Source organism: Myodes glareolus, chromosome 2, assembly GCF_982192425.1.
Source record: "Myodes glareolus chromosome 2, mMyoGla1.1, whole genome shotgun sequence".
In the NCBI taxonomy this organism is placed as follows: Eukaryota; Metazoa; Chordata; class Mammalia; order Rodentia; family Cricetidae; genus Myodes; species Myodes glareolus.
The window spans coordinates 83,796,154-83,812,514 of record NC_142027.1 but is presented as its reverse complement, the minus strand read 5'-3'; the positions used below and the strand labels follow the sequence as shown (position 1 = coordinate 83,812,514).

The following is a 16,361-nucleotide window of genomic DNA, read 5'->3' as shown; positions in this document are numbered from 1 at the left end:
CGAGCTCCGTGCGCCCTGAATGCACAGTTCAACCTGCTGCGCGCGCTGTGTTGTCCTGCATCTTTCTCCCGCAGCCCCCAATCGGATTAACCGGGAGCACGTGTGAACCTCAGGGCTTGGGAACTTTCTCCCGGAGCCCCAGCCACCCCTCCTGCACTGGGGAACATCGGGCACATCCCCGCAGAGTAGGGGCATGGACCCAGGCACCCGCTCGGGCTGTTCTCCAGCTGAGGCTTTGCCTCCGCGCAATTAAGGGCACCCGCCCACTAAAGGCAGGAACCTTTGGGCACCGTGGCACTCCATGCCTTGGCCTTCTGCACAGCCAAGGCCTACCCCCATGTCTGGGCTCATTAGCCAGACTGCATCCCGCCTAGCATGCAGCTTATTAGCCACAGGCAATACCGACCCCCATCTACAGGCTCGGTGGCTTCCGGCTTCCCCGCCAGCCTCACCTTCCACCCAGCTCTGGGCACAGCCTCTGTCTTCCCACATCTCTCTCTCTCTCTCTCTCTCTCTATCTATTTATATATAAATATATATGTACTGGGCGGCATGCCTTGGCCGCGCCACCGCTGCCTTCCTGGGCCAACCAGCGAGGCTCCCTATCTATGGGGAAAACTCCTGGCCCTGTGCTTATGGGCGGTCCCTGTGTCCTGCTGCTCGCAGCCAGGGCCTGGGAGCCATCGCAGGAAGCACGGCCCCACCCATTGTGCTTCAGGCAAGCGCCCTTCTGCCCCCTCCTCTCTGCTAGCTTGTCCATCAGTCTGCCCAGGTGCCGCCTTTTGTTGCTCAAAAACCCTTAATAGAACTAACAGACATACTTTTGAATCTCCTCTCAGGCCAAGGCCCGCAGTTACATGGCCATCAGCTATTACTAGCGCACCAGCTTACGCTGGGCCCTGAAATCATCTATAGGATCTCCTGTGCTGCATCACCTTGATCCTGGTGCCTAGCCTCTTCACAAAATCCAGCAGCTGATCTGCCCACTGGCCTTTTGGCTCCGGATCAGACCTTTCGGCACCCATTTTTCTAAAAATCAAGCTAGTTCACCCTCTTTACACATTTGCACATTTTCACACTATGAAACTGGCCAGCTTTTTCGTGGGGTGACTCCTACCGGGTGACTCTTACCTCCTGGGGTTCTCGTGGGTGAGTTCACTGATGGCAGAACTCAGCTGTTTTTCTTCAATATCCCAGAGGTGCCTCCACTTGTCCCGCGCTTTTCTGTGAAACCTCACACCCGGTACAGGGCGAGTGTCCTGTACTGGACCACGAGTCTGGATCAATATCCTAGGAGTTGAACAGACACACACAGAGATCGGATCATTCGCCCAAAGGGTAAATGTCAACCTTTGTTCAGCACACGTAGGCTTATATACTTGGAGGCAAGAGGACAAGAGCCCCCTCCCACCTGGGAGTGCGAAGAGGGATGTTGACCTATTGGCGCCAGCGGGCCTGAGCCTCCATGCAGGGGGTATCGAGCTGGGAACCCTGACAGACAGATGGGAGGACATTTAGAGCACCTGTGAGGACCTTCTTAGCAGGTGAAATTATCATAGCAATGACAGAAACAAGGCTTTGAACTAATTCCCTCTGGCTAGCAGAATGAGCAGGGGAAACCAAGCTGGTTAGCATAAACAATTCTTGCATCCTGTGCTTTGGCCTCGAGGAACAGGGAAGATAGTACCCTACAAGCAGTGACTAATTTTTTTAAACAAATATATTTATTTGTATGTTTACAAAAATAACCATCTTAGAAAAACCAAGTAATTTACACATTAATTATTAAAATAAGTTGTATTTTAAAAACCTAACCAAGCTGGCAAAAATCTTGAAACAGGAAGTATTTCTATCTATTTCTGTTTGCACAATCCATTCAAATTCACATCATTTCATTGTACTTTGCCCTTCAGATTTTACTGTACTAGTTGAAAAAAATCAGAATGAAGTGTTTTTTGAGAACAAAATACCAAAGAAAAATAATGAAAACAGGTTAACATCCAGTTATGCCAGCACCATTTGTTGAAGATACTTTCTTTCTTCCATTGTATACTTTTAGCTTCTTTGTCGAAAATCAGGTGTTCATAGGTTTGTGGGTTGATATCTGTGTCATTGATTCAATTCCATTGGTTGATGTCTCTGTTTTTATGCCAATACCAAGCTGTTTTCAATACTATAGCTCTGTAACAGAGTTTGAAGTCAGGGATGGTAATGCCTCCAGAAGTTCCTCTATTCTATAGGATTGTTTTGGTTATCCTGGGTCTTTTGTTTTTCCATTTAAAGTTGATTATTGTTCTCTCAAGGTCTGTGAAGAATTTTGTTTTGATTTTGATGTGGATTGCATTGAATTTATAGATTGCCTTTGGTAGAATTGCAATTTTTATTATGTTGATCCTACCCATCCAAGAGCATGGGAGAGCCTTCCATTATCTGGTGTCCTCTTCAATTGCTTCCTTCAAAGACTTAAAGTTCTTGTTGAATAGATCTTTCACTTCTTTTGTTAGTGTTCCTCAAGATATTTTTAGCTATTTGTGGCTAGTGTGAATGATAATATTTCTCTGATTTCCCTCTCAGATTCTTTATCCTTAGTGTACAGGAGGGCTGCTGATTCTTTTGAATTGATATTTTATCCTGCCTCATCACTGAAGGTATTTATCAGATGTAGGAGTTCTGTGGTAGAGTTTTTGGTCACCTATGTATACTATCATATCATTTGCAAATAACCAAAGTTTAACTTCTTCCTTTCCAATTAGAATCCCGTTGATCTTCTTATGTTGTATTCTTGCTATTGCTAAAACTCTAAGAACTAAGTTCAAGAGATATGCAGAGAATGGACAGTCTTGTCTTGTTCCTGAATTTAGTGGAATTGCTTTGAGTTTCTCTCCATTTAATTTGATGTTGGTTGTCAGCTTGCTATATATTGCTTTTATTATATTTAGATATAATCTTTGTATCCCTAATCTCTCCATGACCTTTATCATGAATGCCTGCTGGATTTTGTCAAAAGTTTTTTCAGCATCTAAAGAAATGATCATGTGTTTTTTCTTTCAGCTTAATTATATGATAGACAACATTCATAAATTTTTATATTTGAACAAATCCTGCATCTCTGGCATGAAGTCTACTTGATCATGATGGGTGATTTTTTTGATGTGTTCTTGGATTTGGTTTACCAGTGGTTTATTGAAAACTTTTCATCCATGTTCATGAGTGAGATCAGTCTGCAGTTCTTCTTCTTGGTTTAGTCTTTGTGGGGTTTTTGTATCATGGTAACAGCAGCCTCATAAAAAGAGTTGGCAATGTGACTTCTGTTTTTATTATGTGGAACACTTTGAGAAGTATAGCTATTAACTCTTGACAGTTCTGTTAGAATTCTGTGCAAAACCATCCCACACTGGTCTTTTTTTTGGTTGGGAGATTTTTTCTGACAGCTTCTCTCTCCTTTCGGGTTATCAGTCTACTTAAATTTCTCAACTGGTCTTGATTTAATTTTGGTATATGGTATCTATCAAAAAAAACTGTCCCTTTCTTCTTGGTTCTTTGGAGAAAAGACAGAATCCAAAGCTGTGAAAATCCAAGAGGAGCTCAGATTTCCTTCTTGTGCCAGAAAGTATACATATACTCAAAGACAAGGTGTATAAAGTGCATTCCTGCAATTCTAGTGATATGGACACAAGAATAAGGCAATCCCTGGAGCTTACTGGTCTTGCCCAAGAAATGAGCTTCAAGACACTGAGAGACCCCCAACTCAAAAGATAAATTTCAAGTCCAGAAAGATGACTCAGTGAGTAAAGGTGACAGCTGTCAAGACTTGTAACATGAGTTCAATCTCCAGGACCTCCATGGTAGAAGGAGACAACCAAATTCTTCAAGTTGTCTTCTGACTTCTACACCAGCACTGTGATGCATATACATGTGTACACACACACTAAAATGCAATTTAAAATGCTAATAATAAAGTGAAGACCAATTGAGGTAGACATCATCACATCACCCTCTGCCCTATACTCATGGACACACACATGTGAACACATAAATATATACATGAGCATACAACATACACACAAATAATGGCAGAATGAATGGATATATTTACAAGCAATAGGAAAAATCAACAAGGGTTACTCTCACCTGTACTAAAAACATCATATCTCAACCAGACTCTAGTGACAATGAAGGTGAAAGGGTTAATTTTTAGGTGTCTTCTGGACCAGAGAGGACAATTTTACACATGGAGTTACAAAAGTTCTGCTTACCTGTACAAGATCCACACAAGATCAGTCAGTACACTTTCCAGAGTAAATGTGGAAGGGCTCATCAGTCCTAACCACATAACTGAGGAGCTCATGATAATTTATGACTGCCAGAGAAGGGAGAGTCATTTTTTTCCCCAGGGGTGTAGTCCCAGATAGTTGTCTTTGCTCCAGTGGATGATCCCACACTATGAACATGTGGACAACACTAATTAGACTCACTGTCTTATAAATGAAAGAAGACATGATGTTAGGAGGGGGATTTGGGAGTGTATTCAAAAGAATTTGGTCAGGGAATTAGGGGATGTACACAAATTACAATGTGAAAATGTATGAAAATCTCAAATAGAATTTTTAATTATATTTATAAAAAGTATTTTTTCTGGTTCTTCTTGGTTCAGATTTCTATCTTCCCTCCTAATATATAGGAAACCATCATGTTACTGGTAGTGTTCAAAGTACTTAAAGGTCCTATTCACAATATGGATGATAAAAGTAATTAACAGTCTCTTCCAGCTGTGAAAGATGTAAGCTACAATAATTATCTGCCTGAAAGATATGCCCACAGGTGAAATTGTGGCACAAATATTATGGGAGTAACCAACCACTTTTAAAATATGATTACAGGCCCATTATATGATATGGAATGCATACTCAACACTGAGATCAATAAGATCAAGAACCTGAGAATAGATAAACCATGAATACTAGGAAAATACCTATTACTACTAATCTATAAAATAAGTATGGCAATAATAGAATTCTAATAATGCACTGGAGCATACACAGAATAGCACATCACTCAATTTTTAACGGAAGTGCCTTCTTGTAGTATATTGTAATTAACAAGAAAACCTAAAACTTCTCAATATGAAGAGAGGAAGAGACTTTGGAATGCTCAATTCTGATCAGGATGTCTATGTCACACCTCTCCTGTCAAGATTCAGGGACCCATGTAGTCAAGAAGGCAGAAAGTTTGTAAGAGCCAGAGGTAGTGGATGATGTCAAGAAAATAACATTTCCCAGACAGCATGGCAGATGAACATATGAACTCACAGACACTAATACAGAATTCACACAAAGTAAATAAATTCAAGATAGACAAAATCCTAGCAAATAGGAACTGAGTGTCCTACCCGTAGCCAAAGAGATATTGTCAACTTATAACCCCTGAGAGAGGGAAAGTCAGTTTTCTTCAATGGAGTGACACTGGGTATGTCAACTATATCCCAGGGCTGGCCTCACACCCAGGAATAGCTATCCAATAAGAACTGGATACCATGGTTTGGTTTAGTTTGAAATGGTTGGAGAGAATATAAATTTCAGTGAAAAGGAAGATAGAGGAAGATCTGGTAGGAATTGAGGAAATTAATTAATATAAATAAAATATGAAGTTCTCATCAATCATTAAAAAGGATTTTAAGTAAGTTGTTATAGGGAGGATGCCTAGATATCACTGGGAAGGAAAAATAGAAGAAATTTTGTGAGTGGACTTATGGCAGGTGCTTATACTACTTGAAACTTGAGTGATCAGGTTGTGGGGGCACAGAGGAGGAGAGTACTAATAGATACAACTGGAAAGGGGGGCATTTTCAGAGTCTGGTAAAAGACTGATGTAAGGTAATCTTCCAGAAATCTACAGGGATGACCCTAGTTTAGACCCTTGCAATATCAGATACGTAACCTGAACTGGTCATCACCTATGACCAGCCTGGTTCCTAGACCAAATATCATCAGAGCATTTTATTCAACAATTGATGGAAACAGACATAGATTCACAAACAAACATTTGGTGGAGCTCAGGAAATTCTGCAGACGAGGGAGAGAAAGGATTGTAGAAGGCAGAGGAGTCAAGAACATCAAAGTAAAATACATAGAATCACCTAACTTTACTGATGGAGAAACTCTGCCAATAAATCACATCTAATTAGGGCATGGAAACCTGGACCCAAGGAAGAAAAGCTGGGAGGACCCAGGTGTGCTTTCTCTCTCTCTCTCTCTCTCTCTCTCTCTCTCTCTCTCTCTCTTTCTCTGCGTAGTGCCCACTGGACATATAGGAAGTCGGATCTCCCACTCATGTAGTGTGAGTTTTTCCTTATAACAATTAAAATACAATTGTTATTCTTTAGCTGGTCCGGTGTAAGTCTGATAGGTTTAGCTTTATAAGTTACTTGACCTTTTTCCCTTGCAGCTCTCAGTATTCTTTCTTTAATCTGAATGTTTTGTATTTTGATTATTATATGGCGAGGGGATGTTTTTTTTTTATTCAGTCTATTCAGTGTTCTGTATGCTTCTTGAACCTTCATAGGAATATCTTTCTTTAGGTTGGGAAAGTTTTCATCTATAATTTTGTTGAATATATTTTCTGGATTTTTGATCTGCAATTCTCCTTCTTCTAACACTTTTATTCTTAGATTTGGTTTTTTTTATTATGTCCCAGATTTTTTGAATGTTTTGTGATGAGAATTTGTTGGATTTGCTGTTTTCTTTGGTCCGAGCATTTATTTTCTCTATGGTGTCTTCATAATCTGAGACTCATTCGTCTATCTCTTGTATTATCTTGATTATGATTGTTTCTAAAGTCTCTGCTCATTTACCTAGATTTTCCATATTCAGCCTGCCATTGGTTTGTGTTTTCTTCATTGCCTCCATTTCAGTTTTCAATTCTTGAACTATTTCCATTACCTGTTTGATTGTTTTTTCTTGGTTTCCCAGGGTGTCATTTACAGATTTCCTCATCTCTTCAAACTTTTTTAAAACTTCTCTTCCATTTTTTTACTCATTTCTTCAATCTTTTTGTTATACTTCTCTTCCATTTTTTAAGTGAGTTATTCATAACCTGTTTAAGGGACTATATTGCTTTCATAATGACACTGTTTTCCTCTTCTTCTGGAATAGGGTGTTCAAGTCCTTCTGTCGTAAGATCGCTGGGATCTGGTGTTTTCATGTTGTTTTTGAGATTGTTGGAGGAATTCTTGCCTTGGCACCTGCCCATTTCTTCCTTCACGTGCTCTACAATGGCTCTTCCCTCCGCTGGATCTCCTGCTATAGGATCAGTGCCCCTTGCTGGCCAGGAATCTCCTTTACTGCAGTCCTACCTTGCTACAGGCAGGCTGTTAAAACAAAGGAGCTCCCTCTTGCCCGGTTGCCCTCACTGCCATGTCCCCGTGCCCACACAGGCTGGGCTGGGGGATTTTAGGCCCCAAAAAAGGGAGGGAGGAAGGGAAGTGGTTCCTTGCTGAAAGCGGGGATGGCATAGGAGGAGAGAGGGCTTAGCTGGGGGAAGCCGCCCCTTCCAAATACCCAGGGAGATAAGGGTGGTGGGGATATTGTGTGTTCCCTTGCCCGGCTTCTGTGGCAGGTTAGGAGCACACTTACCCCTCCATTATATCTTCTGTTACAGTATCAGTGCCCCATGCTGGCCAGAAATTTCCCTGCCTGCAGTCCTACCTTTCTGCAGGCAGGCTATTAAACAAAGGAACTCTCTCCTGCCCGGTTTTACTCACTGCCCTGTCCCAGTGCCCACACAGGCTGGGTGGCATCTTTTAGGCCCTGAAAAAGGAAGGGAGGAAGGACAGGGGTTCCTGGCTGAAAATCTAACAATTATATTTTAATGGTTAAAAGGGAAAAGCTTACGCTATAAGAGTGAAATGTGTGACTTCCTATATGTTCAGTGGGCACCAGGCAGAGAGAGAGAGAACGCACAACTCGATCCTTCCAGTTTTACTTTCTGGGGTCCACATAACCACGTCTTAATTAGATGTGATTGGTTTACATATTTTTTTCCCCGTCATCTCCCTCTTTTGTCTAAATACAATCATTCCAAACCCAATACAACTCTATACAATAGGAACAGATACCAAATATAAAATTGTAAACAATAAACAAAATTAAGCAAGGAATGCATAATAAAAGTTTTACTGAACATTCTCTTTCAAGGTGTCTAAATATTGCATTGAAAATAAGCTTGTCTAAATAATGAGGAAGGTGACTACAATTATCTAATCTTCGACTCCATTGAAGATCTGAGAAGGGAAAAAATATTACTTGAGTTAACAGGAAGTACAATTGAGAAATTTCCAAAATACGCTACAAATTGACTACCTGAGCAATCGCCCAAAGTCTCATTTGCAATGTTGAAGCAACCAACTTTGGCTAAGGCCTAACATAACTGACATACCATTTTCAAAAGCAAGAAACTTTTCAAAACTATCTAACCCTGTCTTGGCAATATATGACAGTCCTGTTTTATCCATTTACAGATACTTTGGATCTCTCTCAGTGGTTGAGGTATGGGCATTTCTTTGCCCAAAGTCCAGTTCTGCCAAGAAGAAAGACTCCAGGTGGAGTGTCTTTAGTGCTCAACATTCTCTCAAGAATAGATCAGTGTTGCCAGGAACAATTGTGTCTCACTACCATAGAACTCTACATTAGATTCAAGGACATTTTGTACAACTCTTTGAAGAGGTTGAAGATTATCTATCTATACTGAATATAATCTCTATGTATATAAAGAACCTGATTCATCTAATTATATATATATGACAAACATAAATTACTATTAACCTTTAATTCTCAATACCTATCTAATTTAAATACTAAGACAATAACCAACTGTGCAATAAATGAGGACAACGACCTTCAAAGGTAAACAATGTATAAGTATCTTGATCAGAGGTAGTAATGTACACTGCCATATGGCAAATATATATATATATCAATACTTAAACAATGTTTTAAACAGAGATAGAAGTATACATGCATATAATATTCAACATAATTTAACTTTGTATCAATATACAAGAATCAATACTAATATAATTGTCTTAAAACAATAACTCACAAATACCAATCTATTATCCCTCCATGCAATTATGCTTCTTTTTTTCCAAAAAGATCCCTGAGCCTATAAAATTCCTCCTTCATCCCTCAACCATGTACCAATTATAATCAACCCCTAAATGATGCCCTAAGCCTGAGGGCAATCTCTGCTGAGAGAGGGGACCTTGTCTTCTAAAATTGATTTGACCTGTCATGAGGGTAACATTCTTTCTAGGGGATCCTGTTAGGGTAAATGATGGTTAAATTCCAAGATTAATATTTTGCCTGGTAAAATAGTCTCTGACTATTTTGTGGAGGTCTGGCCAGAATGTAGTACAAAATGTGCACCATTTCAGCTAACCAAGTTGGAACCATCTTGTGCAGCTGGTACCCAAAACATATATTGTAGTTGTGCTATAGAATCATGACATAATATTAACCAGATGGAGTTGTTGTTTTGGGGACCATCTTCTTCCTGGAAACTTCAAAGATTAATGCAGGGAAATTTACTGTTCATTATCGAAAACTTATGCATTATATATATATAGACATATATAGATGTATATATTCAATGACAGGTACAATAAAGACAAAAATAGATATGAAGAAATGCAAAAAAGTTTCACAAATTCTTTTTTCTTTCTATTCCTTATCATGGCTCTTGACATGAGACAGAAACTCTGAGTTTTCTCTTAGCAACAGGCTTGGAATTAAAGACGAACTGAGACAGAGTCTAACTCCAAAACCAGCTCCATATATTTATAAATATAAGTACATTCATATATACATATATTCTATACATATATATATGAATGTACACACATATATATGTTTTGAATATTCAATTTTCTTGCTGATCCTTATTGGCTTGTAAATTGTTTCCATCTGTCAGTATTCAAAATCCAGGATTTTTCTTACCACCTATATGATTATTATCATTGTGGATGAGCTGTCATTTTTCCTTTCCAAGAGGTTCCTGCCCTTCAAAACCGAAATTTTATTAATTTTGATAATATTCACAATTTTTCTTCTCCTGTATAACAAGAGCAAACCTTCCCCAATGCAACACATCTCCTGGCTTCCATTAGGAGGTCAGCACATCCTTGGAATAGACCAGTTGATTAAATTCAGCAGACTTTTCCATTATCAAATGTCTTTCTGCTGCCATTGTCCCTTTCTCATTAGTATTAAGGAAATTTAACATTAATAAAGCATTATGTAATCTATTTCTGGGGATATTTTCCAATGCTTTCTGTTTGTTTAACATATCCTTTATAGTTTGATTTGATCTTTCTATAACTGCTTGACCTGTCGGTTTGAGTGGTGAACCTGTAACATGCTTGATATTATAATAAACAAAAACCCTCTTCACCTTCCTAGAGACATAATCTGGACCATTATCCCTCTTTATTTCTTCAGGTATACCCATGGCAGCCATGACTTCTAATAAACGGGTGATTACTGAATCAGCTTTTCCCAGTTAAAAGTAGTTGCCCACTGAATACCTGAATAAGTGTCAATGGTGTGGTGTACATATTTTAATTTGTCAAATTCTGCAAAGTGGAGCATATACTTCTGCCATATTTCATTCCTTTGAGTACCCTTTGAATTAGTCCCTGTAGGTAGTTGTATTTGGTTATAGAAAGAACAAGTAGGGAATCTCTTTATGATTTCCTTAGCTTCTTGCCATGTTATAGAAAGCTCTTTCTTTAAACCTTTGCTATTGATGTGATTTTTTAATGAAATTCAGAGTCCTGCAGCACACTTCCAATCAATAATTGATCAATTTCTGCATTATCTTGTGCTAGAGGACCTGGCAGACCCGCATGGGATTGGATGTGTGTTATGTACATAGAACAAAGCCTATTCTTGGTCATGTCTTGCACTTGTATAAGCAATGAAGTCAGGTCTGTATCATCTGGTATAAATTCAGTCGTTTCAACATGCAAAATAACTTTTACTGCATATTGTGAGTCAGTAACTATGTTAAGAGGTTCTTTAAAATCCCTTAGCACCATAAGAATGGCATATAATTCTGCCTTCTGGACATAATTATTAGGGCTTTGTTTCACCTAACCCAATTTGTCTGATTTATAATCTGCCTTCTCTGATTTATTTACATCAGTATAAAATGTACAGGCTCTAGTTATTGGAACATCGCCCATGATAAGAGAAAGAATCCAAGAAGTTCTCTTTATAAGGTTAAGCCTATCAATTTTTGGGATAATTGCTATTAATTTCTCCCAAAATATTAGCACAAGCTCTTTGCCATGGTTAATTGTTTTCCCATAACTTTCTTATCTCATCAGTAGTGAAAGGCACTATAATTTCTGCTGGGTCTATTCCTGCTAGTTGGTGAAATCTCAATTTACCTTTTATAATTAATTCAGAGATTTTTTCCACATAAGTTTTTACTTTTTGACTTGGTTTATGTGGTAAAAAGATCCATTCTAATTCTCTGTGACTATTCTAGTCTTTATCACCATCTCTGGTTTTGTTTAAATGAATTATTAGATCAGGTGTTATCCCAACAGCAAGTCATAGCCTGGAGATGTCTCCTAAAAATCTCTAAAAGGAATTAAGAGTCCATAACCGATCTCTCCTAATTTGGACCTTTTGTGTATTAAATTTTTGTAAACCTATTTTATAAACTAGATAATTGAAAGAATCTCCTCTCCGTATTTTTTCAGGAGCAATCTGCAATCCCTACTTAGTTAAAACTATCTTTACTTCTTCAAACAGTCTTTCCAAGGTATCTATGTTTGAATCAGATCACAAAATATCATCCATGTAATGGTAAAGTAGACTTAAGAAATTGCTTATGAATTTTTTCCAGTAGTTGACTTAAAAAATATTGACACAGGATGGGGCTATTGAGCATTCCCTGTGGGAGGACAGTCTATGGGCACCTCCTAGAAGGCTGAGAATTATTGCAAATAATTGTGAAGGCAAACTTTTCTCTGTCTGTTTTTCTTGTAAAGGTATAGTGAAGAATCAATCCTTTAAATCAATAAATATGAGAGGCCATTACTTTGGAAACAGCGAGGGCAGAGTAATTCCAGATCGCAGTGGGCCCATTGATTGAATAGGTTTGTTAATAGCTCTAAGATCTGTCACCATTCTCCATTTCCAAATTTTTTCTTAACAACAAATACAGGAGAATTCCAATGGCTGGTAGATTCTTACTTATGTCAAGCTTTTAGTTGTTCTTCTACCAGTTGTTCTAAAGCCTGAAACTTTTCCTCAGCTAAAGGCCATTGCTTAACTCATATTGGCTTCTCAATCAACCATTTTAAAGGCAGGGCTGTTGGTACATCTCCAGAGTTACCAATTGCTTTGTGTTCTCGTACAGCCTGAATAGTCGGTGTTTGCTGTCTGTAATATCTTCTAATATTTTCCTCAGAAATATAAGCTTCAGGGGCTACAAGAATGACCTATGCTGCATAGGTCATGACCCCATAAATTCACTGTAATATTGGATTTATATGGCCTTAGTTTTCCTGTTTGCCCTTCTGGCCCAGTGCATTCAACCCATTTTGTGCTTAGTCTTACCTGAGATAGGGTTCCAATTCTCATGAACTGAACATCTACCTTCTAAAGAGGCCAATTCGGATGCCAAGCTTCTGGAGTAATGATACTTACATCTGCACCCATGTCTCATAAGCCTTCAATAAAAATGCTGTTTATATACACTCTTATCTTTGGTCTTTGTTCATTTATAGAAGTCTTCCAGAATATACATTTCGTCTGTCCCACCAGAGTTCTTGACACATTCTTGACATTTATCTCATCAGTCAGGCCATTATTGCTTTCGACAGTAGGCATTGGACCTTCTAATTTTCCTGAGAGGACATATTCTCGGGGCTGGAGAGATGGCTCAGAGGTTAAGAACACTTACTGCTCTTCCAAAGGTCCTGAGTTCAATTCCTAGCAACCACATGGTGGCTCACAACCATCTATGAGATCTGGTCCCTCTTCTGGCCTGCAGGCATACAGAACATTGTATATATAATTCATTAATTAATTTTAAAAAAAGACATATTCTCCACAGCAACTGGGAATGACTGGACCACATGCATCTTGGGGGCCTGCAAAAGGCTCCCCAGAGAGTTTCTCAATGCTATCAGGTTGCCTTGTCTATCTCTTGTTGACCTACATTCATGGTCCAATGTCAGCCTTTGCCACACCTCCTACATAAACCTGAAGAATGAGACCTCCTATTCCTGTTATTCCCAGAAGTGTCATTATTCCTGGAAATCCATTGTCTACAATCCCTTCTCAGATGTCAAATTCTACCACAATTAACACATTTGGTATTTTGATGTCTTCTCTTACCGTTGGAAAATGCTTCTTCTACCTGCGCTTCAGTACCATATTCAAATGTCTCGACATTCATTGTTTGTAAGATCTATTCATTCATGGGTGCTGATCTGATATTTAAAGGGTCTAGGATTCTTTTGCACTCTATGTTGGCATTCTCATAAGCTAAAGATTCAATTATTATACGTCTAGGTTCTGGGTCAGTTATCCCTATTTGTACAATTCTAGTTAGTCTTTGCAAAAACTCACTAAAGCGTTCTCTCTGAGCCTGTTTAACCCTAAGATATGATTCCACATTGTGTCCTGGTTCTTGAACCTTGTCCCAAGCCTTTAAAGCTGGTGAGGTACATACAGACAGGATGTGGTCATCATAAAGAGTTTGGTCCTGAGGATCTGAGTAAAGTCTCTCACCTAGAATTTGACGTAGGGAATTCTCAGCTCCTTTTGCTCTTTCCTGTTGCTCTAAAATTATCACTTCCTCTTTAGAAAAGCATCTCCAGTGCAATTGTGGCCCACTTTCTTTAGAAAAGCATCACCAGTGCAATTGTGGCCCACTTTCTAGGACAACTGAGATTAACTGAGCCCAATCATGAGGTTTGGTTTTGTTACTGAAAGGCCAGGTTTTGATGATCGCTCTAACAAAGGATGAATGTAGTTCAAAAGTCACAATTGCTTGTTTAATTTCTTTTAAATCACTCATACGTATGGGTTCCCCTGTATATTCCTTGATAACCTTAGGGTATTTGGAACTTGCTACTTTTTCTGATGTTATTACTAGAAAGGCAGGTAGAACTCTGGGGAAGCTATCCCAGAGAGTTATACATACTGAAAAAGTTAAATTTGCCTTCTTACCTTTTGCTCCTGGTCATCAAAGTCGATAATTTCCTCAATCTTTTCACATCTGTTTACCATTGCCCTCTGAAAGGTCTGGATCTGCTGTCCAGTATTCTGCTCTGATGCTCTCATTGAGGATTCTAAGGTATGAAGTCTGTCCAATAGAGATAATATCTCATCCATGGATATAAAATTAATGGCATGTATATTACCTTCTTGGAGAGACATTCCATCAGTCAATCTGCCATACCCCTTTGACAGAGTCCGACTAACACTTTCTACAGTGGGTATCCTCTCAAATAATGTTTTAGCACCCACTGTCATGGACTGGGTTTTATGTGACAAATTAACTGTTTCCTTCTCCTGAGTGTTGAATCTCTATCTAAATGAATTAATATTATGTGCTAGATCATCTGTTTCCTTCTACAGAGTGGTGAGTCTCTCCTTAAATGAATTACTCTTAGACTGTACCTTTTCCAAAAATAACTCAGTTGACCAAATCGTCTTTAACAAGGTTCTAGTATACTCCTTCAGATGTGTAATCTCTTTCTTGAAATGATTGGTATCTGTCTGTATTGTGTTTAAAAGTACTTCAGCTGACTAAATTTTTTTTTAAGATGGTTGAGTCCTTTCTTAGATTTTCAACTTCTATTCTAAGAAGTCTGGATTCAGTTTGTAAAGACTACACAATTTTCCTAGTGTCAAACCATATTTTTTAAAAAACAAGACAGAGTTTAAGAAAAAAAGTGACAATTTAATGCATGCTTTTGCAACAAAGCAAGTTCTAGGACAGCGAGGTCTGTCACACAGAGAAAAACTGTCCCCCAAACCAAAAAATACAGTCAGCGAGATGCCTGGCCAGCATGGGGCACTGATCCTGTAGCAGAAGATCCATCAGAGGGCATGGTTCCTGGCCAACAAGGGAACCTGACCTTGTACCAGAAGTTCCATTGGAGAGCATTTGAAAGAAGAAATGGGCAGGCGCCAAGGCAATAATTCCTCCAACAATCTCAAAAACAACATGAAAACACCAGATTCCAGAAATCTTACAAGAGAAGGACTTAACACCCTATTCCAGAAAAAGTGGAAAACAGTGTCATTATGAAAGCAATAGAGTCCCTTAAACAGGAGATGAATAACTCCCTTAATGAAATGGAAGAGAAATATAACAAAAAGTTTGAAGACATAAGTAAATGCGGAAATGATACCCTGGGAAACCAAGAAAAACAATCAAACAGGTAATGGAAACAGTTCAAGAATTGAAAACTGAAATGGAGACAACGAAGAAAACACAAACCAAGGGCCAGCTGGATATGGAAAATCTAGGTAAGCAAACAGAGACTTCAGAAACAAGCATACCCAATAGAATACAAGAGATAGAAAAATGAATCTCTGATTCTGAAGACACCATAAAGAAAATAAATGCTCTGATCAAAGAGAACAGCAAATCCAACAAATTCTCAATACAAAACATTCCAGAAATCTGGGACACAATAAAAAGACCAAATCTAAGAATAATAAGGGTAGAAGAAGGAGAAGAATTGTAGATCAAAAGCCCAGAAAATATATTCAACAAAATTATAGAAGAAAACTTTCCCAACCTAAAGAATGATATTCCTATGAAGGTTCAAGAAGCATACAGAACACCGAATAGACTGGAGCAGAAAAAAAAATCCCCTCATCGTATAATAATCAAAACACAAACCATTCAGATTAAAGAAAGAATATTAAGAGCTACAAAGGAAAAAGCTCAAGTAACATATAAAGCTAAACCTATCAGACTTACACCGGACTTCTCTATGGAAACGATGAAAACCAGAAGGTCCTGGTTAGAGGTAGTGCAGAAACTAAGAGACCATGAATGCAAGCCCAGACTGCTATACCCAGCCAAACTATTGTTCTCTATCAACGGAGAAAACAAAATATTCCAGGATTAAAACAGATTTAAACAATAGGTAGCCACAAATCCAGCTTTATAGAAAGTAATAGATGGAAAATCACAACCCAAGGAATCCAACATTGTCAACACAGCCTACAATAACTCAGACATCTAGCTACTCTTCACAAGCACAACTCAAAGAAGGGAAACACACAAACTCTACTACACCTCTGTCAAAAAATAAATAACTGTGA

General features: G+C 38.7%; 1 pseudogene; it reads right to left on the bottom strand.

Annotated features, from left to right (window-relative positions):
* Window positions 1-905: 905 nt before the first annotated feature.
* The window catches only part of LOC125399872 (cytochrome P450 3A2-like), a 43,562-nt pseudogene continuing 28,106 nt past the window's right edge, over window positions 906-16,361 (bottom strand).